Genomic DNA, 5,326 nt, shown 5'->3' on the forward strand with positions numbered 1-5,326 from the left:
AACCTTTGTACTCCATATCTGGACATGAATCAGTATGAAGAGTCTTCTGTATATGTAATAAGCAGGGTAAGGCACACATTGCTTTCCTTTGGACACATGGTTAAAATTCAGATTTAGGACTGATATTTCACAATGAATAAAATTTTCTATATCTATCTGCACAAGAACTTTTTTAGGTTCTTTGTATTTTCTTTTTGTGGTACTAGGGATTGAACTTAGGAGCATTCTACCTCTGAGCTACACTCTCAGTCCTATTTTTTTTTTTATTTTGCCTAGCAAATTTCTGCTTTTGCTTTTTTAAAATTAGTACATTGTAATCATATATCTTAATGAGGTACAACTGTCTTTGGCCTGTTGTTATTTATATTTTTTGTAATTTTCTGATAGTGAGATTTTGGTGATTGTTTTTTTAAAAAATTTCTACATGCAGATGACATGATACTATACTTAGAAGACCCAACAAAATCAACCAAAAAGCTTATAGAACTGATCAACAAACTTATCAAAGTGTCTGATACAAAATCAATCTTTAAAAAGCAAAAGCTTTTCTGTATACCAATCATAAATCAACTGAAAAAGAAATCTAAAAACACTTCCACTCAAGGTATCCTATAAAAAATAAAATACTTAGGAATAAAACTAACCAAGAAGGTAAAATACCTCTTCAAAGAAAATTATAAAACATTGAAAAAAGAAAAAAAAAGACCCTAGGAGATGGAAGTCTTTTATGTTCTTGGATAGGCAGAATAAATACAATAAAAATGGCCATTCTTCCAAAAGTGATCTACAAATTTAATGCAATACCCATTAAATTACCAAGGTCATTCCTTATAGACACAGAAAAATCAGTTCTTAAATTCATTTGGAACAGTAAAAAAGCCAGAATAGCCAAAGTAGTTCTCAGCAACAAGAACCATGCAGGAGGAATCACAATACCTGGCTTTAAACTATACTACAAAGCCATAGTAATAAAAACAGCATGGTACTGGCACAAAAACAGATACATAGACCAATGGAGCAAAATAGAAGACTCAGAAACAAATCTGCACACTTAGAGCCAACTGAATTTTGACAATGGGGCCAAAAAAAAACATACACTGTTAAAAAAATAGCCTGTTCAGCAAATGGTATTGGCAAAACTGGTTAACCATATGCAGAAAAATGAAAATAAACCCCACTTTCTCACCCTGCACAAGAGTTGATTCAAGATGAATCAAAGACTTCAAAAGCAGACCAGAGGCCTTGCAGCTCCTTGAAGAGGGCATTGGTGCAATACTTCAACACACAGGCACAGATATAAACTTTCTCAACAAGACCCTGAATTAACAGGAGAATAAAGATTCTGGAGTAAGATGGCTGCAGTTCCCGTGCTTGAAGACCTGGAACCGGAATGCTGGGCGGCTGATTTGTGTTCGTTATTTCCAAGCATGTAGTAATGTTCATGTTTGAAGCCAAAATGTGTGTGTTTCTTTGGTTATCTTTCCTTCAAATATAGTCATCCACTTCAGTTGCTGAAAACAGCTCCTGCTTTAGAGGGACAGGTTGTTCAGTCCAAACTCTCAGACACTGGAGAAGGGATCAGAAAAGTAATGCTGAGCAATGGTAAGTGAAAGAAGGCGGCACAGTGTCTTAGTTTGATGTTATAAGTGAACTGTGGAGTTGACAAAGCTTCCATTACCATCACTAGTTTCTGTGATGGAGTCATTAAAAAACTCTGTTGTAATCTACATGATATGGCCGATGTGGGGAAGCCACTAGTGGACATAGAAACCGAAGCTTCAAAAGACTCAGAAGAAGATGTCTTCTAAACTCCTGCTGTGTTCCATGATGAACACATGCACCAAGAGACAAAGGGCCAGAAAAGCCTGGCCATTCTTGCAGTCCTCCTCCTGGCAATGCAAAACAATATTAAGCTGAGCGAAGTTGTTGGCTCAGGAAAAGATGGCAGGATACTTAAAGAAGGTACTCTCAACTTTTTGGAAAAAGCAGACAGGAGATACATTTCTTCACCAAAAGCTGGAATTATAACACCTCTACCAAAACCAAAAGAAAGGACTGTTCCCCTACCAGTCTCAAGACCTCAGGCATTCACAGGCAAAGACAGAATAGAACCTGTACAAGGCTGTCAAAAGGCATTCCTTAAGACCATGTCTGCAGCCCTGAAGATCCCTCACTTTGACTTCTGTGATGAGGTCGACCTGATGGAGCTGGTTAAGCTCCATGAAGAACTGAAGCCCATTGCTGCCACTCATGGAATCAAACTCTCTTTGTTGCCTTTTTTCTTAATGGCTGCTTCTTTGGGATTACTACAATTTCCTATCCTTAATGCTTCTGTGGATGAAAACTGCCAGAATATAACATACAAGGCTTCTCATAACATTGGGATAGCAATGGACCCTGAGCAGGGGCTGATTGTCCCAAATGTGAAAAATGTCCAGCTCTGCTCTGTGTTTGAGCTCACCACCGAGTTGAGGCGCCTGCAGAAGCTGGGCTCTGCAGGTAAGCTGAACACCACTGACCTCACTGGAGGAACATTCACCCTTTCCGACATCGGATCAATTGTTGGCACCTATGACAAACCAGTGATATTGCCACCTGAAGTAGCCATTGGGGACCTTGGATCTATTAAGGCCCTTCCCTGATTTAATCAGAAAGGAGAAGTATATAAAGCTCAGATCATGAATGTGAGCTGGTCAGCTGACCACAGAATTATTGATGGTGAAACGATGTCATGCTTCTCTCTCTCTTTTTTTTTTTTTTTTTGGTGGTACTGGGGGTGGAACCCAGAGCTTTCTACCTCCGGGCTATACTCCCAGACCTTATTTTTTTATATTTTATTTGGAAACAGGGTCTCACTAAGTTGCTGAAAGCCTCACTAAGTAGTTGAGGCTGGCTTCAAACCTGTGCGATCCTCCTGTCTCAGCCTCCCAAGTGCGGGGATTACGAGCTTGCGCCACCACGCCCAGCGTCATGCTTCTCTTAACTTGCGGAAGTCCTACTTGGAAAACCCAGCCTCCATGCTCCTGGATCTGAAATGAAGACGGATAAGGCATTCTCGAACTTTCTGAGCTTCCAAAGACGATGGAAAGCTTCGTCGCGCCAGCACAGGGTCTTCGTTACAATTTGTATTGTAAATCATTTGTATCTTATGATTATGGTTCTAAGGCACAATATTTATCACTAGTCTGTTAGACATTTTACTGAAAATAAATGATGGTGTAATGGTTCTCCTGTGGCCGTCACATTTCATAGGTCAGGGTGTGACTATGGTGCTGAGGTCTTTGTTTCAAAGGCTTGAAATTGGCAAGAAAGCAAAATGACAAACAGTCATACACATACAGCATTTGCTTCCTCCCTTCCTTCTTTTTTTCTATTTTTTTTTTTTTTTTTTTTTGGTCCTGGAGGTTGAACCCAGAGGCATGCTGCCTCTGGGCTATAACTCCCAGCCCTATTTTACTTTTTTATATTGAAATAAATGAGGCTGGCCTTGAATCTGTGATTCTCGTCTCAGCCTCCCACATACTGGGATTGCAGGTGTGTGCCACCCACGCTCATCTTCAGTAATTCTTACTGAAACTTTTAAATTATACTTAACTGAGAAAAGGAATTTATATATAAAATATTTTTCATTTCCTTATGATCATGCTAGTTGTTACATATAATAAGTGCATCTCTACTTACCTTTTAAGATATCCTGGAGTGTACTCTTGCTCTATGTAGAAAGTATAACCTATGAATGTCTTATTTGTATAAATTAATATTTTAAATGGGAAAATTATAACCTGGTCTTAATTACAGTTTTATAACCAGTAAGGCTATCAAAGGTATTTGTTTAAACTGCTTGTGCTTTAATGTTTTGCTGGGAAACACTTCACCTTGGCAAACTCACTTCCTAAGAAGAAGGTAATTTAAATGTAGCAACCAGTGACTTTATTTTTTTAATATTCAGAAGTCTACTGCCATTTTTTCCTTGATCTTCAGCTAAAAATAGGATTAAAAAGAGAAAGTAGGGTCTAGTCCATTTTCTATATCATAAGTAGTATTGTGAAGAAAACGAGAGGAGTCTAATGAGTAATGGAGAGAAGAATAAAGTACTTTATATAGTAATGGAGGCTTCATAGCAATCACTTGTTAAAGGTCCACTTTAATCAGAAATATCAAGATGAGAGGAGTCCAGGATTTTGATCAGAATTCAGAAATCTGGATTGTTTCTGATAATGTCTAATTGAATACTATATACCCAAATTAGTTGTTTAAGTGAAGTTTAGTGATAGAACAAAAGATCATTTTGATGTCTACTTGATTGTTTTCAGAATGGGAGTTGTTTTTAAATCAAAATAGTTAATCAATGCTATTTTAAAAATTCAGATAATATGGAAAATTATAAACCAAATAAAATATTATCCATGATTCTACTGCTATTAAAAAAATAAGCTGGGCGTGGTGGCACATTTTTGTAATCCCCATGCTTGGGAGGCTGAGACAGGAGGATCACATAGGTTCGAAGCCAGCCTCAGCTACTTACTTAGGCTCTCAGCAACTTAGTGAGACCCTGTTTCCAAATAAAATATAAAAGAGGTCTGGGAGTATAGCCTGGAGGTAGAAAGCCTCTGGGTTCCACCCCCAGTACCACCAAAAAAAAAAAAAAAAAGATAAACATATGGAATTGCATTAAAACTATTTTTTATCCTATATTTTGAAGCAGGGTCTCACAAAGTTGTGGAGGGCCTTAGTAAGTAGCTAATGCTGGCCACAAACCTGTGATTCTCCTGTCTTAGCCTTCCAAGTACTGGGATCATAAGCTTGCACCACCATGCCTGGTTTCTTTGTATTTTTTTTTTTTTTTATACTGGCGATTGAACCCAGAGGCATTCTACCTTTGAGCTATATCCCCAGCCCTATTTATTTTAATTTTACTTGGGAACAGGGTCTCACTAAACAGGGTCTTGCTAGGTTGATGAGAATCTCACTACTTATTTTTTTTTAATTTTTATTTTTTATTGGTGTACTGTATTCATACATCATAGTGGGATACAAACTTTTGTAGACATACATGCACACATCACCCAGTCAGCCCCCACCCGATCCCCACCCCATTCTCTCCCCATCCCTCCTTCCCATGCTTGGCTTAGTGGTTGACATCTAGTATTATAGCAATTTATCCAAAATTAAAAATGATAATCTCACATAACAGTTTCATTTGTCTGATACCAAGCTTTTGATGACTTAAAGATAACATTTCAATATTTCTTTTTGCTTTCTTTCTTACCAGAGAATTTTTTTTCTATTTTTTTAGGTGAAACTATCATATATTTATATGTTTATT

At 37.6% G+C, this 5,326-nt stretch overlaps 1 pseudogene across 1 annotated transcript; it reads left to right on the forward strand.

Annotated features, from left to right (window-relative positions):
* Positions 1-1,352: 1,352 nt before the first annotated feature.
* Positions 1,353-3,038, forward strand: LOC308271411 (lipoamide acyltransferase component of branched-chain alpha-keto acid dehydrogenase complex, mitochondrial-like; annotated as a pseudogene). Its single transcript has 2 exons — positions 1,353-2,726; positions 2,967-3,038. The product of its transcript is annotated as a lipoamide acyltransferase component of branched-chain alpha-keto acid dehydrogenase complex, mitochondrial-like (transcript).
* Positions 3,039-5,326: the final 2,288 nt, after the last annotated feature.

The sequence above is a fragment of the Muscardinus avellanarius genome (assembly GCF_963383645.1).
Source record: "Muscardinus avellanarius genome assembly, chromosome: 1".
NCBI lineage: Eukaryota > Metazoa > Chordata > Mammalia > Rodentia > Gliridae > Muscardinus > Muscardinus avellanarius.